Source organism: Ammospiza caudacuta, chromosome 7, assembly GCF_027887145.1.
Source record: "Ammospiza caudacuta isolate bAmmCau1 chromosome 7, bAmmCau1.pri, whole genome shotgun sequence".
NCBI classification, from domain to species: Eukaryota; Metazoa; Chordata; class Aves; order Passeriformes; family Passerellidae; genus Ammospiza; species Ammospiza caudacuta.
In genome coordinates this window covers 13826391-13845859 of record NC_080599.1, presented here as the reverse complement: position 1 = coordinate 13845859, position 19469 = coordinate 13826391, and positions in this window count along the sequence as shown.

The following is a 19469-nucleotide window of genomic DNA, read 5'->3' as shown; positions in this document are numbered from 1 at the left end:
GGAGAGCATCGTACGTGCGTCTTTAGCGTCTTTTGTGGTCTACATCCTAGCAGAAGGCTTTTCCACTCTGTCTGGCAAGGAAAACCTGCGCGAGCACAGAAAACATCTCCCATCGTGTTCTGCACGTTGCACGGAGGTCGGCCAAGTGTTTGGCATAAAGAAAAGAAAATCTGTCCAAAACAGCTTCTTATCGAATATTCATGTGATTGGAAAAGTCAGGAAAGTGGTAATGTACTGTTTTCTATCAGTTGGCAAGCTGCGCACACAATCCCAGTGTTGTACGGCTTCCTTCTTCACCTTTCCGATGCTGCCGCTCTCTCCGGCTCCCGGAGCCGAAGAAGCGGCTTCTTCGCGCAAAGACGATTGTACCGCTCACAGTGCTCTCTTAGCGCCGCTTCTGCCGAAAGAAGCCCGGGAGCGGCGCTTAGCTCCGGAGAGCATCGTACCTTCAGTCTTTAGCGTCTTTTGTGGTCTACATGCTAGCAGAAAGCTTTTCAACTCTGTCTGGCAAGGAAAACCTGCGCGAGCACAGAAAACATCTCCCATCGTGTTCTGGACGTTGCACGGAGGTCTGCCAAGTGTTTGGCATAAAGAAAAGAAAATCTGTCCAAATCAGCTTCTTATCGAATATTCATGTGATTGGAAAAGTCAGGAAAGTGGTAATGTACTGTTTTCTATCAGTTGGCAAGCTGCGCACACAATCCCAGTGTTGTACGGCTTCCTTCTTCACCTTTCCGATGCTGCCGCTCTCTCCAGCTCCCGGAGCCGAAGAAGCGGCTTCTTTGCGCAAAGACGATTGTACCGCTCACAGTGCTCTCTTAGCGCCGCTTCTGCCGAAAGAAGCCCGGGAGCGGCGCTTAGCTCCGGAGAGCATCGTACCTTCAGTCTTTAGCGTCTTTTGTGGTCTACATGCTAGCAGAAAGCTTTTCAACTCTGTCTGGCAAGGAAAACCTGCGCGAGCACAGAAAACATCTCCCATCGTGTTCTGGACGTTGCACGGAGGTCTGCCAAGTGTTTGGCATAAAGAAAAGAAAATCTGTCCAAAACAGCTTCTTATCGAATATTCATGTGATTGGAAAAGTCAGGAAAGTGGTAATGTACTGTTTTCTATCAGTTGGCAAGCTGCGCACACAATCCCAGTGTTGTACAGCTTCCTTCTTCACCTTTCCGATGCTGCCGCTCTCTCCGGCTCCCGGAGCCGAAGAAGCGGCTTCTTCGCGCAAAGACGATTGTACCGCTCACAGTGCTCTCTTAGCGCGGCTTCTGCCGAAAGAAGCCCGGGAGCGGCGCTTAGCTCCGGAGAGCATCGTACCTTCGCCTTTAGCGTCTTTTGTGGTCTACATCCTAGCAGAAAGCTTTTCCACTCTGTCTGGCAAGGAAAACCTGCGCGAGCACAGAAAACATCTCCCATCGTGTTCTGCACGTTGCACGGAGGTCGGCCAAGTGTTTGGCATAAAGAAAAGAAAATCTGTCCAAAACAGCTTCTTATCGAATATTCATGTGATTGGAAAAGTCAGGAAAGTGGTAATGTACTGTTTTCTATCAGTTGGCGAGCTGCGCACACAATCCCAGTGTTGTACAGCTTCCTTCTTCACCTTTCCGATGCTGCCGCTCTCTCCGGCTCCCGGAGCCGAAGAAGCGGCTTCTTCGCGCAAAGACGATTGTACCGCTCACAGTGCTCTCTTAGCGCGGCTTCTGCCGAAAGAAGCCCGGGAGCGGCGCTTAGCTCCGGAGAGCATCGTACCTTCAGGCTTTAGCGTCTTTTGTGGTCTACATCCTAGCAGAAGGCTTTTCCACTCTGTCTGGCAAGGAAAACCTGCGCGACCACAGAAAACATCTCCCATCGTGTTCTGCACGTTGCACGGAGGTCTGCCAAGTGTTTGCCATAAAGAAAAGAAAATCTGTCCAAAACAGCTTCTTATCGAATATTCATGTGATTGGAAAAGTCAGGAAAGTGGTAAGGTACTGTTTTCTATCAGTTAGCAAGCTGCGCACACAATCCCAGTGTTGTACGGCTTCCTTCTTCACCTTTCCGATGCTGCCGCTCTCTCCGGCTCCCGGAGCCGAAGAAGCGGCTTCTTCGCGCAAAGACGATTGTACCGCTCACAGTGCTCTCTTAGCGCCGCTTCTGCCGAAAGAAGCCCGGGAGCGGCGCTTAGCTCCGGAGAGCATCGTACCTTCAGTCTTTAGCGTCTTTTGTGGTCTACATCCTAGCAGAAGGCTTTTCCACTCTGTCTGGCAAGGAAAACCTGCGCGACCACAGAAAACATCTCCCATCGTGTTCTGGACGTTGCACGGAGGTCTGCCAAGTGTTTGGCATAAAGAAAAGAAAAGTGGTCCAAAACAGCTTCTTATCGAATATTCATGTGATTGGAAAAGTCAGGAAAGTGGTAAGGTACTGTTTTCTATCAGTTGGCAAGCTGCGCACACAATCCCAGTGTTGTACAGCTTCCTTCTTCACCTTTCCGATGCTGCCGCTCTCTCCGGCTCCCGGAGCCGAAGAAGCGGCTTCTTCGCGCAAAGACGATTGTACCGCTCACAGTGCTCTCTTAGCGCGGCTTCTGCCGAAAGAAGCCCGGGAGCGGCGCTTAGCTCCGGAGAGCATCGTACCTTCGCCTTTAGCGTCTTTTGTGGTCTACATCCTAGCAGAAAGCTTTTCCACTCTGTCTGGCAAGGAAAACCTGCGCGACCACAGAAAACATCTCCCATCGTGTTCTGGACGTTGCACGGAGGTCTGCCAAGTGTTTGGCATAAAGAAAAGAAAATCTGTCCAAAACAGCTTCTTATCGAATATTCATGTGATTGGAAAAGTCAGGAATGTGGTAATGTACTGTTTTCTATCAGTTGGCAAGCTGCGCACACAATCCCAGTGTTGTACAGCTTCCTTCTTCACCTTTCCGATGCTGCCGCTCTCTCCGGCTCCCGGAGCCGAAGAAGCGGCTTCTTCGCGCAAAGACGATTGTACCGCTCACAGTGCTCTCTTAGCGCGGCTTCTGCCGAAAGAAGCCCGGGAGCGGCGCTTAGCTCCGGAGAGCATCGTACCTTCGCCTTTAGCGTCTTTTGTGGTCTACATCCTAGCAGAAAGCTTTTCCACTCTGTCTGGCAAGGAAAACCTGCGCGACCACAGAAAACATCTCCCATCGTGTTCTGGACGTTGCACGGAGGTCGGCCAAGTGTTTGGCATAAAGAAAAGAAAATCTGTCCAAAACAGCTTCTTATCGAATATTCATGTGATTGGAAAAGTCAGGAAAGTGGTAATGTACTGTTTTCTATCAGTTGGCAAGCTGCGCACACAATCCCAGTGTTGTACAGCTTCCTTCTTCACCTTTCCGATGCTGCCGCTCTCTCCGGCTCCCGGAGCCGAAGAAGCGGCTTCTTCGCGCAAAGACGATTGTACCGCTCACAGTGCTCTCTTAGCGCGGCTTCTGCCGAAAGAAGCCCGGGAGCGGCGCTTAGCTCCGGAGAGCATCGTACCTTCAGTCTTTAGCGTCTTTTGTGGTCTACATCCTAGCAGAAGGCTTTTCCACTCTGTCTGGCAAGGAAAACCTGCGGGAGCACAGAAAACATCTCCCATCGTGTTCTGGACGTTGCACGGAGGTCTGCCAAGTGTTTGGCATAAAGAAAAGAAAATCTGTCCAAAACAGCTTCTTATCGAATATTCATGTGATTGGAAAAGTCAGGAAAGTGGTAAGGTACTGTTTTCTATCAGTTGGCAAGCTGCGCACACAATCCCAGTGTTGTACAGCTTCCTTCTTCACCTTTCCGATGCTGCCGCTCTCTCCGGCTCCCGGAGCCAAAGAAGCGGCTTCTTCGCGCAAAGACGATTGTACCGCTCACAGTGCTCTCTTAGCGCGGCTTCTGCCGAAAGAAGCCCGGGAGCGGCGCTTAGCTCCGGAGAGCATCGTACCTTCGCCTTTAGCGTCTTTTGTGGTCTACATCCTAGCAGAAAGCTTTTCCACTCTGTCTGGCAAGGAAAACCTGCGCGACCACAGAAAACATCTCCCATCGTGTTCTGGACGTTGCACGGAGGTCTGCCAAGTGTTTGGCATAAAGAAAAGAAAATCTGTCCAAAACAGCTTCTTATCGAATATTCATGTGATTGGAAAAGTCAGGAATGTGGTAATGTACTGTTTTCTATCAGTTGGCAAGCTGCGCACACAATCCCAGTGTTGTACAGCTTCCTTCTTCACCTTTCCGATGCTGCCGCTCTCTCCGGCTCCCGGAGCCGAAGAAGCGGCTTCTTCGCGCAAAGACGATTGTACCGCTCACAGTGCTCTCTTAGCGCGGCTTCTGCCGAAAGAAGCCCGGGAGCGGCGCTTAGCTCCGGAGAGCATCGTACCTTCGCCTTTAGCGTCTTTTGTGGTCTACATCCTAGCAGAAGGCTTTTCCACTCTGTCTGGCAAGGAAAACCTGCGCGACCACAGAAAACATCTCCCATCGTGTTCTGGACGTTGCACGGAGGTCTGCCAAGTGTTTGGCATAAAGAAAAGAAAATCTGTCCAAAACAGCTTCTTATCGAATATTCATGTGATTGGAAAAGTCAGGAAAGTGGTAATGTACTGTTTTCTATCAGTTGGCAAGCTGCGCACACAATCCCAGTGTTGTACAGCTTCCTTCTTCACCTTTCCGATGCTGCCGCTCTCTCCGGCTCCCGGAGCCGAAGAAGCGGCTTCTTCGCGCAAAGACGATTGTACCGCTCACAGTGCTCTCTTAGCGCGGCTTCTGCCGAAAGAAGCCCGGGAGCGGCGCTTAGCTCCGGAGAGCATCGTACCTTCAGTCTTTAGCGTCTTTTGTGGTCTACATCCTAGCAGAAGGCTTTTCCACTCTGTCTGGCAAGGAAAACCTGCGGGAGCACAGAAAACATCTCCCATCGTGTTCTGGACGTTGCACGGAGGTCTGCCAAGTGTTTGGCATAAAGAAAAGAAAATCTGTCCAAAACAGCTTCTTATCGAATATTCATGTGATTGGAAAAGTCAGGAAAGTGGTAAGGTACTGTTTTCTATCAGTTGGCAAGCTGCGCACACAATCCCAGTGTTGTACGGCTTCCTTCTTCACCTTTCCGATGCTGCCGCTCTCTCCAGCTCCCGGAGCCGAAGAAGCGGCTTCTTCGCGCAAAGACGATTGTACCGCTCACAGTGCTCTCTTAGCGCCGCTTCTGCCGAAAGAAGCCCGGGAGCGGCGCTTAGCTCCGGAGAGCATCGTACCTTCAGTCTTTAGCGTCTTTTGTGGTCTACATCCTAGCAGAAGGCTTTTCCACTCTGTCTGGCAAGGAAAACCTGCGCGAGCACAGAAAACATCTCCCATCGTGTTCTGCACGTTGCACGGAGGTCTGCCAAGTGTTTGGCATAAAGAAAAGAAAATCTGTCCAAAACAGCTTCTTATCGAATATTCATGTGATTGGAAAAGTCAGGAAAGTGGTAAGGTACTGTTTTCTATCAGTTGGCAAGCTGCGCACACAATCCCAGTGTTGTACAGCTTCCTTCTTCACCTTTGCGGTGCTGCCGCTCTCTCCGGCTCCCGGAGCCGAAGAAGCGGCTTCTTCGCGCAAAGACGATTGTACCGCTCACAGTGCTCTCTTAGCGCCGCTTCTGCCGAAAGAAGCCCGGGAGCGGCGCTTAGCTCCGGAGAGCATCGTACCTTCGCCTTTAGCGTCTTTTGTGGTCTACATCCTAGCAGAAGGCTTTTCCACTCTGTCTGGCAAGGAAAACCTGCGCGACCACAGAAAACATCTCCCATCGTGTTCTGCACGTTGCACGGAGGTCTGCCAAGTGTTTGCCATAAAGAAAAGAAAATCTGTCCAAAACAGCTTCTTATCGAATATTCATGTGATTGGAAAAGTCAGGAAAGTGGTAAGGTACTGTTTTCTATCAGTTGGCAAGCTGCGCACACAATCCCAGTGTTGTACGGCTTCCTTCTTCACCTTTCCGATGCTGCCGCTCTCTCCGGCTCCCGGAGCCGAAGAAGCGGCTTCTTCGCGCAAAGACGATTGTACCGCTCACAGTGCTCTCTTAGCGCGGCTTCTGCCGAAAGAAGCCCGGGAGCGGCGCTTAGCTCCGGAGAGCATCGTACCTTCGCCTTTAGCGTCTTTTGTGGTCTACATCCTAGCAGAAAGCTTTTCCACTCTGTCTGGCAAGGAAAACCTACGCGAGCACAGAAAACATCTCGCATCGTGTTCTGCACGTTGCACGGAGGTCGGCCAAGTGTTTGGCATAAAGAAAAGAAAATCTGTCCAAAACAGCTTCTTATCGAATATTCATGTGATTGGAAAAGTCAGGAAAGTGGTACTGTACTGTTTTCTATCAGTTGGCAAGCTGCGCACACAATCCCAGTGTTGTACAGCTTCCTTCTTCACCTTTCCGATGCTGCCGCTCTCTCCGGCTCCCGGAGCCGAAGAAGCGGCTTCTTCGCGCAAAGACGATTGTACCGCTCACAGTGCTCTCTTAGCGCGGCTTCTGCCGAAAGAAGCCCGGGAGCGGCGCTTAGCTCCGGAGAGCATCGTACGTGCGTCTTTAGCGTCTTTTGTGGTCTACATCCTAGCAGAAGGCTTTTCCACTCTGTCTGGCAAGGAAAACCTGCGCGAGCACAGAAAACATCTCCCATCGTGTTCTGCACGTTGCACGGAGGTCGGCCAAGTGTTTGGCATAAAGAAAAGAAAATCTGTCCAAAACAGCTTCTTATCGAATATTCATGTGATTGGAAAAGTCAGGAAAGTGGTAATGTACTGTTTTCTATCAGTTGGCAAGCTGCGCACACAATCCCAGTGTTGTACAGCTTCCTTCTTCACCTTTCCGATGCTGCCGCTCTCTCCGGCTCCCGGAGCCGAAGAAGCGGCTTCTTCGCGCAAAGACGATTGTACCGCTCACAGTGCTCTCTTAGCGCCGCTTCTGCCGAAAGAAGCCCGGGAGCGGCGCTTAGCTCCGGAGAGCATCGTACCTTCAGTCTTTAGCGTCTTTTGTGGTCTACATCTTAGCAGAAAGCTTTTCCACTCTGTCTGGCAAGGAAAACCTGCGCGACCACAGAAAACATCTCCCATCGTGTTCTGGACGTTGCACGGAGGTCAGCCAAGTGTTTGGCATAAAGAAAAGAAAAGTGGTCCAAAACAGCTTCTTATCGAATATTCATGTGATTGGAAAAGTCAGGAATGTGGTAATGTACTGTTTTCTATCAGTTGGCAAGCTGCGCACACAATCCCAGTGTTGTACAGCTTCCTTCTTCACCTTTCCGATGCTGCCGCTCTCTCCGGCTCCCGGAGCCGAAGAAGCGGCTTCTTCGCGCAAAGACGATTCTACCGCTCACAGTGCTCTCTTAGCGCGGCTTCTGCCGAAAGAAGCCCGGGAGCGGCGCTTAGCTCCGGAGAGCATCGTACCTTCGCCTTTAGCGTCTTTTGTGGTCTACATCCTAGCAGAAAGCTTTTCCACTCTGTCTGGCAAGGAAAACCTGCGCGACCACAGAAAACATCTCCCATCGTGTTCTGGACGTTGCACGGAGGTCTGCCAATTGTTTGCCATAAAGAAAAGAAAAGCAGTCCAAAACAGCTTCTTATCGAATATTCATGTGATTGGAAAAGTCAGGAAAGTGGTAAGGTACTGTTTTCTATCAGTTGGCAAGCTGCGCACACAATCCCAGTGTTGTACAGCTTCCTTCTTCACCTTTCCGATGCTGCCGCTCTCTCCGGCTCCCGGAGCCGAAGAAGCGGCTTCTTCGCGCAAAGACGATTGTACCGCTCACAGTGCTCTCTTAGCGCGGCTTCTGCCGAAAGAAGCCCGGGAGCGGCGCTTAGCTCCGGAGAGCATCGTACGTTCGCCTTTAGCGTCTTTTGTGGTCTACATCCTAGCAGAAAGCTTTTCCACTCTGTCTGGCAAGGAAAACCTGCGCGAGCACAGAAAACATCTCCCAACGTGTTCTGGACGTTGCACGGAGATCTGCCAAGTGTTTGCCATAAAGAAAAGAAAATCTGTCCAAAACAGCTTCTTATCGAATATTCATGTGATTGGAAAAGTCAGGAAAGTGGTACTGTACTGTTTTCTATCAGTTGGCAAGCTGCGCACACAATCCCAGTGGTGTACAGCTTCCTTCTTCACCTTTCCGATGCTGCCGCTCTCTCCGGCTCCCGGAGCCGAAGAAGCGGCTTCTTCGCGCAAAGACGATTGTACCGCTCACAGTGCTCTCTTAGCGCCGCTTCTGCCGAAAGAAGCCCGGGAGCGGCGCTTAGCTCCGGAGAGCATCGTACCTTCGTCTTTAGCGTCTTTTGTGGTCTACATCCTAGCAGAAGGCTTTTCCACTCTGTCTGGCAAGGAAAACCTGCGCGACCACAGAAAACATCTCCCATCGTGTTCTGGACGTTGCACGGAGGTCTGCCAAGTGTTTGCCATAAAGAAAAGAAAATCTGTCCAAAACAGCTTCTTATCGAATATTCATGTGATTGGAAAAGTCAGGAAAGTGGTAATGTACTGTTTTCTATCAGTTGGCAAGCTGCGCACACAATCCCAGTGTTGTACAGCTTCCTTCTTCACCTTTCCGATGCTGCCGCTCTCTCCGGCTCCCGGAGCCGAAGAAGCGGCTTCTTCGCGCAAAGACGATTGTACCGCTCACAGTTCTCTCTTAGCGCGGCTTCTGCCGAAAGAAGCCCGGGAGCGGCGCTTAGCTCCGGGGAGCATCGTACGTTCGCCTTTAGCGTCTTTTGTGGTCTACATCCTAGCAGAAAGCTTTTCCACTCTGTCTGGCAAGGAAAACCTGCGCGAGCACAGAAAACATCTCCCATCGTGTTCTGGACGTTGCACGGAGATCTGCCAAGTGTTTGCCATAAAGAAAAGAAAATCTGTCCAAAACAGCTTCTTATCGAATATTCATGTGATTGGAAAAGTCAGGAAAGTGGTACTGTACTGTTTTCTATCAGTTGGCAAGCTGCGCACACAATCCCAGTGTTGTACAGCTTCCTTCTTCACCTTTCCGATGCTGCCGCTCTCTCCGGCTCCCGGAGCCGAAGAAGCGGCTTCTTCGCGCAAAGACGATTGTACCGCTCACAGTGCTCTCTTAGCGCGGCTTCTGCCGAAAGAAGCTTGGGAGCGGCGCTTAGCTCCGGAGAGCATCGTACCTTCGTCTTTAGCGTCTTTTGTGGTCTACATCCTAGCAGAAGGCTTTTCCACTCTGTCTGGCAAGGAAAACCTGCGCGACCACAGAAAACATCTCCCATCGTGTTCTGCACGTTGCACGGAGGTCTGCCAAGTGTTTGGCATAAAGAAAAGAAAATCTGTCCAAAACAGCTTCTTATCGAATATTCATGTGATTGGAAAAGTCAGGAAAGTGGTAAGGTACTGTTTTCTATCAGTTGGCAAGCTGCGCACACAATCCCAGTGTTGTACAGCTTCCTTCTTCACCTTTCCGATGCTGCCGCTCTCTCCGGCTCCCGGAGCCGAAGAAGCGGCTTCTTCGCGCAAAGACGATTGTACCGCTCACAGTGCTCTCTTAGCGCCGCTTCTGCCGAAAGAAGCCCGGGAGCGGCGCTTAGCTCCGGAGAGCATCGTACCTTCGTCTTTACCGTCTTTTGTGGTCTACATCCTAGCAGAAGGCTTTTCCACTCTGTCTGGCAAGGAAAACCTGCGCGAGCACAGAAAACATCTCCCATCATGTTCTGCACGTTGCACGGAGGTCTGCCAAGTGTTTGCCATAAAGAAAAGAAAATCTGTCCAAAACAGCTTCTTATCGAATATTCATGTGATTGGAAAAGTCAGGAAAGTGGTAATGTACTGTTTTCTATCAGTTGGCAAGCTGCGCACACAATCCCAGTGTTGTACAGCTTCCTTCTTCACCTTTCCGATGCTGCCGCTCTCTCCGGCTCCCGGAGCCGAAGAAGCGGCTTCTTCGCGCAAAGACGATTGTACCGCTCACAGTGCTCTCTTAGCGCGGCTTCTGCCGAAAGAAGCCCGGGAGCGGCGCTTAGCTCCGGAGAGCATCGTAACTGCGTCTTTAGCGTCTTTTGTGGTCTACATCCTAGCAGAAGGCTTTTCCACTCTGTCTGGCAAGGAAAATCTGCGCGAGCACAGAAAACATCTCCCATCGTGTTCTGCACGTTGCACGGAGGTCTGCCAAGTGTTTGCCATAAAGAAAAGAAAAGCTGTCCAAAACAGCTTCTTATCGAATATTCATGTGATTGGAAAAGTCAGGAAAGTGGTACTGTACTGTTTTCTATCAGTTGGCGAGCTGCGCACACAATCCCAGTGTTGTACAGCTTCCTTCTTCACCTTTCCGATGCTGCCGCTCTCTCCGGCTCCCGGAGCCGAAGAAGCGGCTTCTTCGCGCAAAGACGATTGTACCGCTCACAGTGCTCTCTTAGCGCGGCTTCTGCCGAAAGAAGCCCAAGAGCGGCGCTTAGCTCCGGAGAGCATCGTACGTGCGTCTTTAGCGTCTTTTGTGGTCTACATCCTAGCAGAAAGCTTTTCCACTCTGTCTGGCAAGGAAAACCTGCGCGACCACAGAAAACATCTCCCATCGTGTTCTGCACGTTGCACGGAGGTCTGCCAAGTGTTTGCCATAAAGAAAAGAAAATCTGTCCAAAACAGCTTCTTATCGAATATTCATGTGATTGGAAAAGTCAGGAAAGTGGTAAGGTACTGTTTTCTATCAGTTGGCAAGCTGCGCACACAATCCCAGTGTTGTACGGCTTCCTTCTTCACCTTTCCGATGCTGCCGCTCTCTCCGGCTCCCGGAGCCGAAGAAGCGGCTTCTTCGCGCAAAGACGATTGTACCGCTCACAGTGCTCTCTTAGCGCCGCTTCTGCCGAAAGAAGCCCGGGAGCGGCGCTTAGCTCCGGAGAGCATCGTACGTGCGTCTTTAGCGTCTTTTGTGGTCTACATCCTAGCAGAAGGCTTTTCCACTCTGTCTGGCAAGGAAAACCTGCGGGAGCACAGAAAGCATCTCCCATCGTGTTCTGGACGTTGCACGGAGGTCTGCCAAGTGTTTGGCATAAAGAAAAGAAAATCTGTCCAAAACAGCTTCCAATCGAATATTCATGTGATTGGAAAAGTCAGGAAAGTGGTAATGTACTGTTTTCTATCAGTTGGCGAGCTGCGCACACAATCCCAGTGTTGTACAGCTTCCTTCTTCACCTTTCCGATGCTGCCGCTCTCTCCGGCTGGCGGACGCGAAGAAGCGGCTTCTTCGCGCAAAGACGATTGTACCGCTCACAGTTCTCTCTTAGCGCGGCTTCTGCCGAAAGAAGCCCAAGAGCGGCGCTTAGCTCCGGAGAGCATCGTAACTGCGTCTTTAGCGTCTTTTGTGGTCTACATCCTAGCAGAAGGCTTTTCCACTCTGTCTGGCAAGGAAAACCTGCGCGAGCACTGAAAACATCTCCCATCGTGTTCTGGACGTTGCACGGAGGTCTGCCAAGTGTTTGCCATAAAGAAAAGAAAATCTGTCCAAAACAGCTTCTTATCGAATATTCATGTGATTGGAAAAGTCAGGAAAGTGGTAAGGTACTGTTTTCTATCAGTTGGCAAGCTGCGCACACAATCCCAGTGTTGTACGGCTTCCTTCTTCACCTTTCCGATGCTGCCGCTCTCTCCGGCTCCCGGAGCCGAAGAAGCGGCTTCTTCGCGCAAAGACGATTGTACCGCTCACAGTGCTCTCTTAGCGCGGCTTCTGCCGAAAGAAGCCCGGGAGCGGCGCTTAGCTCCGGAGAGCATCGTACGTGCGTCTTTAGCGTCTTTTGTGGTCTACATCCTAGCAGAAGGCTTTTCCACTCTGTCTGGCAAGGAAAACCTGCGCGACCACAGAAAACATCTCCCATCGTGTTCTGCACGTTGCACGGAGGTCTGCCAAGTGTTTGCCATAAAGAAAAGAAAATCTGTCCAAAACAGCTTCTTATCGAATATTCATGTGATTGGAAAAGTCAGGAAAGTGGTAATGTACTGTTTTCTATCAGTTGGCAAGCTGCGCACACAATCCCAGTGTTGTACGGCTTCCTTCTTCACCTTTCCGATGCTGCCGCTCTCTCCGGCTCCCGGAGCCGAAGAAGCGGCTTCTTCGCGCAAAGACGATTGTACCGCTCACAGTGCTCTCTTAGCGCGGCTTCTGCCGAAAGAAGCCCGGGAGCGGCGCTTAGCTCCGGAGAGCATCGTACGTGCGTCTTTAGCGTCTTTTGTGGTCTACATCCTAGCAGAAGGCTTTTCCACTCTGTCTGGCAAGGAAAACCTGCGCGACCACAGAAAACATCTCCCATCGTGTTCTGCACGTTGCACGGAGGTCTGCCAAGTGTTTGCCATAAAGAAAAGAAAAGTGGTCCAAAACAGCTTCTTATCGAATATTCATGTGATTGGAAAAGTCAGGAAAGTGGTAAGGTACTGTTTTCTATCAGTTGGCAAGCTGCGCACACAATCCCAGTGTTGTACAGCTTCCTTCTTCACCTTTCCGATGCTGCCGCTCTCTCCGGCTCCCGGAGCCGAAGAAGCGGCTTCTTCGCGCAAAGACGATTGTACCGCTCACAGTGCTCTCTTAGCGCGGCTTCTGCCGAAAGAAGCCCGGGAGCGGCGCTTAGCTCCGGAGAGCATCGTACGTGCGTCTTTAGCGTCTTTTGTGGTCTACATCCTAGCAGAAGGCTTTTCCACTCTGTCTGGCAAGGAAAACCTGCGCGACCACAGAAAACATCTCCCATCGTGTTCTGCACGTTGCACGGAGGTCTGCCAAGTGTTTGCCATAAAGAAAAGAAAATCTGTCCAAAACAGCTTCTTATCGAATATTCATGTGATTGGAAAAGTCAGGAAAGTGGTAAGGTACTGTTTTCTATCAGTTGGCAAGCTGCGCACACAATCCCAGTGTTGTACAGCTTCCTTCTTCACCTTTCCGATGCTGCCGCTCTCTCCGGCTCCCGGAGCCGAAGAAGCGGCTTCTTCGCGCAAAGACGATTGTACCGCTCACAGTGCTCTCTTAGCGCGGCTTCTGCCGAAAGAAGCCCGGGAGCGGCGCTTAGCTCCGGAGAGCATCGTACCTTCGTCTTTAGCGTCTTTTGTGGTCTACATCCAAGCAGAAGGCTTTTCCACTCTGTCTGGCAAGGAAAACCTGCGCGACCACAGAAAACATCTCCCATCGTGTTCTGGACGTTGCACGGAGGTCTGCCAAGTGTTTGCCATAAAGAAAAGAAAATCTGTCCAAAACAGCTTCTTATCGAATATTCATGTGATTGGAAAAGTCAGGAAAGTGGTAATGTACTGTTTTCTATCAGTTGGCAAGCTGCGCACACAATCCCAGTGTTGTACAGCTTCCTTCTTCACCTTTCCGATGCTGCCGCTCTCTCCGGCTCCCGGAGCCGAAGAAGCGGCTTCTTCGCGCAAAGACGATTGTACCGCTCACAGTGCTCTCTTAGCGCGGCTTCTGCCGAAAGAAGCCCGGGAGCGGCGCTTAGCTCCGGAGAGCATCGTAACTGCGTCTTTAGCGTCTTTTGTGGTCTACATCCTAGCAGAAGGCTTTTCCACTCTGTCTGGCAAGGAAAACCTGCGCGACCACAGAAAACATCTCCCATCGTGTTCTGGACGTTGCACGGAGGTCTGCCAAGTGTTTGCCATAAAGAAAAGAAAATCTGTCCAAAACAGCTTCCAATCGAATATTCATGTGATTGGAAAAGTCAGGAAAGTGGTAATGTACTGTTTTCTATCAGTTGGCGAGCTGCGCACACAATCCCAGTGTTGTACAGCTTCCTTCTTCACCTTTCCGATGCTGCCGCTCTCTCCGGCTGGCGGACGCGAAGAAGCGGCTTCTTCGCGCAAAGACGATTGTACCGCTCACAGTTCTCTCTTAGCGCGGCTTCTGCCGAAAGAAGCCCAAGAGCGGCGCTTAGCTCCGGAGAGCATCGTAACTGCGTCTTTAGCGTCTTTTGTGGTCTACATCCTAGCAGAAGGCTTTTCCACTCTGTCTGGCAAGGAAAACCTGCGGGAGCACAGAAAACATCTCCCATCGTGTTCTGGACGTTGCACGGAGGTCTGCCAAGTGTTTGCCATAAAGAAAAGAAAATCTGTCCAAAACAGCTTCTTATCGAATATTCATGTGATTGGAAAAGTCAGGAAAGTGGTAAGGTACTGTTTTCTATCAGTTGGCAAGCTGCGCACACAATCCCAGTGTTGTACGGCTTCCTTCTTCACCTTTCCGATGCTGCCGCTCTCTCCGGCTCCCGGAGCCGAAGAAGCGGCTTCTTCGCGCAAAGACGATTGTACCGCTCACAGTGCTCTCTTAGCGCGGCTTCTGCCGAAAGAAGCCCGGGAGCGGCGCTTAGCTCCGGAGAGCATCGTACGTGCGTCTTTAGCGTCTTTTGTGGTCTACATCCTAGCAGAAGGCTTTTCCACTCTGTCTGGCAAGGAAAACCTGCGCGACCACAGAAAACATCTCCCATCGTGTTCTGCACGTTGCACGGAGGTCTGCCAAGTGTTTGCCATAAAGAAAAGAAAATCTGTCCAAAACAGCTTCTTATCGAATATTCATGTGATTGGAAAAGTCAGGAAAGTGGTAAGGTACTGTTTTCTATCAGTTGGCAAGCTGCGCACACAATCCCAGTGTTGTACAGCTTCCTTCTTCACCTTTCCGATGCTGCCGCTCTCTCCGGCTCCCGGAGCCGAAGAAGCGGCTTCTTCGCGCAAAGACGATTGTACCGCTCACAGTGCTCTCTTAGCGCGGCTTCTGCCGAAAGAAGCCCGGGAGCGGCGCTTAGCTCCGGAGAGCATCGTACCTTCGTCTTTAGCGTCTTTTGTGGTCTACATCCTAGCAGAAGGCTTTTCCACTCTGTCTGGCAAGGAAAACCTGCGCGAGCACAGAAAACATCTCCCATCGTGTTCTGCACGTTGCACGGAGGTCGGCCAAGTGTTTGGCATAAAGAAAAGAAAATCTGTCCAAAACAGCTTCTTATCGAATATTCATGTGATTGGAAAAGTCAGGAAAGTGGTAATGTACTGTTTTCTATCAGTTGGCAAGCTGCGCACACAATCCCAGTGTTGTACAGCTTCCTTCTTCACCTTTCCGATCATGCCGCTCTCTCCGGCTCCCGGAGCCGAAGAAGCGGCTTCTTCGCGCAAAGACGATTGTACCGCTCACAGTGCTCTCTTAGCGCGGCTTCTGCCGAAAGAAGCCCGGGAGCGGCGCTTAGCTCCGGAGAGCATCGTACCTTCGTCTTTAGCGTCTTTTGTGGTCTACATCCTAGCAGAAGGCTTTTCCACTCTGTCTGGCAAGGAAAACCTGCGCGACCACAGAAAACATCTCCCATCGTGTTCTGGACGTTGCACGGAGGTCTGCCAAGTGTTTGGCATAAAGAAAAGAAAAGTGGTCCAAAACAGCTTCTTATCGAATATTCATGTGATTGGAAAAGTCAGGAAAGTGGTAAGGTACTGTTTTCTATCAGTTGGCAAGCTGCGCACACAATCCCAGTGTTGTACGGCTTCCTTCTTCACCTTTCCGATGCTGCCGCTCTCTCCGGCTCCCGGAGCCGAAGAAGCGGCTTCTTCGCGCAAAGACGATTGTACCGCTCACAGTGCTCTCTTAGCGCGGCTTCTGCCGAAAGAAGCCCGGGAGCGGCGCTTAGCTCCGGAGAGCATCGTACGTGCGTCTTTAGCGTCTTTTGTGGTCTACATCCTAGCAGAAGGCTTTTCCACTCTGTCTGGCAAGGAAAACCTGCGCGACCACTGAAAACATCTCCCATCGTGTTCTGGACGTTGCACGGAGGTCTGCCAAGTGTTTGGCATAAAGAAAAGAAAAGTGGTCCAAAACAGCTTCTTATCGAATATTCATGTGATTGGAAAAGTCAGGAAAGTGGTAAGGTACTGTTTTCTATCAGTTGGCAAGCTGCGCACACAATCCCAGTGTTGTACGGCTTCCTTCTTCACCTTTCCGATGCTGCCGCTCTCTCCGGCTCCCGGAGCCGAAGAAGCGGCTTCTTCGCGCAAAGACGATTGTACCGCTCACAGTGCTCTCTTAGCGCGGCTTCTGCCGAAAGAAGCCCGGGAGCGGCGCTTAGCTCCGGAGAGCATCGTACGTGCGTCTTTAGCGTCTTTTGTGGTCTACATCCTAGCAGAAGGCTTTTCCACTCTGTCTGGCAAGGAAAACCTGCGCGAGCACTGAAAACATCTCCCATCGTGTTCTGGACGTTGCACGGAGGTCTGCCAAGTGTTTGCCATAAAGAAAAGAAAATCTGTCCAAAACAGCTTCTTATCGAATATTCATGTGATTGGAAAAGTCAGGAAAGTGGTAAGGTACTGTTTTCTATCAGTTGGCAAGCTGCGCACACAATCCCAGTGTTGTACGGCTTCCTTCTTCACCTTTCCGATGCTGCCGCTCTCTCCGGCTCCCGGAGCCGAAGAAGCGGCTTCTTCGCGCAAAGACGATTGTACCGCTCACAGTGCTCTCTTAGCGCGGCTTCTGCCGAAAGAAGCCCGGGAGCGGCGCTTAGCTCCGGAGAGCATCGTACGTGCGTCTTTAGCGTCTTTTGTGGTCTACATCCTAGCAGAAGGCTTTTCCACTCTGTCTGGCAAGGAAAACCTGCGCGAGCACAGAAAACATCTCCCATCGTGTTCTGGAAGTTGCACGGAGGTCTGCCAAGTGTTTGCCATAAAGAAAAGAAAATCTGTCCAAAACAGCTTCTTATCGAATATTCATGTGATTGGAAAAGTCAGGAAAGTGGTAAGGTACTGTTTTCTATCAGTTGGCAAGCTGCGCACACAATCCCAGTGTTGTACAGCTTCCTTCTTCACCTTTCCGATGCTGCCGCTCTCTCCGGCTCCCGGAGCCGAAGAAGCGGCTTCTTCGCGCAAAGACGATTGTACCGCTCACAGTGCTCTCTTAGCGCGGCTTCTGCCGAAAGAAGCCCGGGAGCGGCGCTTAGCTCCGGAGAGCATCGTACGTGCGTCTTTAGCGTCTTTTGTGGTCTACATCCTAGCAGAAGGCTTTTCCACTCTGTCTGGCAAGGAAAACCTGCGCGAGCACAGAAAACATCTCCCATCGTGTTCTGCACGTTGCACGGAGGTCTGCCAATTGTTTGCCATAAAGAAAAGAAAATCTGTCCAAAACAGCTTCTTATCGAATATTCATGTGATTGGAAAAGTCAGGAATGTGGTAATGTACTGTTTTCTATCAGTTGGCAAGCTGCGCACACAATCCCAGTGTTGTACAGCTTCCTTCTTCACCTTTCCGATGCTGCCGCTATCTCCGGCTCCCGGAGCCGAAGAAGCGGCTTCTTCGCGCAAAGACGATTGTACCGCTCACAGTGCTCTCTTAGCGCGGCTTCTGCCGAAAGAAGCCCGGGAGCGGCGCTTAGCTCCGGAGAGCATCGTAACTGCGTCTTTAGCGTCTTTTGTGGTCTACATCCTAGCAGAAGGCTTTTCCACTCTGTCTGGCAAGGAAAACCTGCGCGAGCACAGAAAACATCTCCCATCGTGTTCTGGACGTTGCACGGAGGTCTGCCAAGTGTTTGCCATAAAGAAAAGAAAATCTGTCCAAAACAGCTTCCAATCGAATATTCATGTGATTGGAAAAGTCAGGAAAGTGGTAATGTACTGTTTTCTATCAGTTGGCAAGCTGCGCACACAATCCCAGTGTTGTACGGCTTCCTTCTTCACCTTTCCGATGCTGCCGCTCTCTCCGGCTCCCGGAGCCGAAGAAGCGGCTTCTTCGCGCAAAGACGATTGTACCGCTCACAGTGCTCTCTTAGCGCGGCTTCTGCCGAAAGAAGCCCGGGAGCGGCGCTTAGCTCCGGAGAGCATCGTACGTGCGTCTTTAGCGTCTTTTGTGGTCTACATCCTAGCAGAAGGCTTTTCCACTCTGTCTGGCAAGGAAAACCTGCGCGACCACAGAAAACATCTCCCATCGTGTTCTGCACGTTGCACGGAGGTCTGCCAAGTGTTTGCCATAAAGAAAAGAAAATCTGTCCAAAACAGCTTCTTATCGAATATTCATGTGATTGGAAAAGTCAGGAAAGTGGTAAGGTACTGTTTTCTATCAGTTGGCAAGCTGCGCACACAATCCCAGTGTTGTACAGCTTCCTTCTTCACCTTTCCGATGCTGCCGCTCTCTCCGGCTCCCGGAGCCGAAGAAGCGGCTTCTTCGCGCAAAGACGATTGTACCGCTCACAGTGCTCTCTTAGCGCCGCTTCTGCCGAAAGAAGCCCGGGAGCGGCGCTTAGCTCCGGAGAGCATCGTACCTTCGTCTTTAGCGTCTTTTGTGGTCTACATCCTAGCAGAAGGCTTTTCCACTCTGTCTGGCAAGGAAAACCTGCGCGACCACAGAAAACATCTCCCATCGTGTTCTGCACGTTGCACGGAGGTCTGCCAAGTTTTTGGCATAAAGAAAAGAAAATCTGTCCAAAACAGCTTCTTATCGAATATTCATGTGATTGGAAAAGTCAGGAAAGTGGTAATGTACTGTTTTCTATCAGTTGGCAAGCTGCGCACACAATCCCAGTGTTGTACAGCTTCCTTCTTCACCTTTCCGATGCTGCCGCTCTCTCCGGCTGCCGGAGCCGAAGAAGCGGCTTCTTCGCGCAAAGACGATTGTACCGCTCACAGTGCTCTCTTAGCGCGGCTTCTGCCGAAAGAAGCCCGGGAGCGGCGCTTAGCTCCGGAGAGCATCGTACGTGCGTCTTTAGCGTCTTTTGTGGTCTACATCCTAGCAGAAGGCTTTTCCACTCTGTCTGGCAAGGAAAACCTGCGCGAGCACAGAAAACATCTCCCATCGTGTTCTGGACGTTGCACGGAGGTCTGCCAAGTGTTTGGCATAAAGAAAAGAAAATCTGTCCAAAACAGCTTCCAATCGAATATTCATGTGATTGGAAAAGTCAGGAAAGTGGTAATGTACTGTTTTCTATCAGTTGGCGAGCTGCGCACACAATCCCAGTGTTGTACGGCTTCCTTCTTCACCTTTCCGATGCTGCCGCTCTCTCCGGCTGGCGGACGCGAAGAAGCGGCTTCTTCGCGCAAAGACGATTGTACCGCTCACAGTGCTCTCTTAGCGCGGCTTCTGCCGAAAGAAGCCCAAGAGCGGCGCTTAGCTCCGGAGAGCATCGTAACTGCGTCTTTAGCGTCTTTTGTGGTCTACATCCTAGCAGAAGGCTTTTCCACTCTGTCTGGCAAGGAAAACCTGCGCGAGCACTGAAAACATCTCCCATCGTGTTCTGGACGTTGCACGGAGGTCTGCCAAGTGTTTGCCATAAAGAAAAGAAAATCTGTCCAAAACAGCTTCTTATCGAATATTCATGTGATTGGAAAAGTCAGGAAAGTGGTAAGGTACTGTTTTCTATCAGTTGGCAAGCTGCGCACACAATCCCAGTGTTGTACGGCTTCCTTCTTCACCTTTCCGATGCTGCCGCTCTCTCCGGCTCCCGGAGCCGAAGAAGCGGCTTCTTCGCGCAAAGACGATTGTACCGCTCACAGTGCTCTCTTAGCGCGGCTTCTGCCGAAAGAAGCCCGGGAGCGGCGCTTAGCTCCGGAGAGCATCGTACGTGCGTC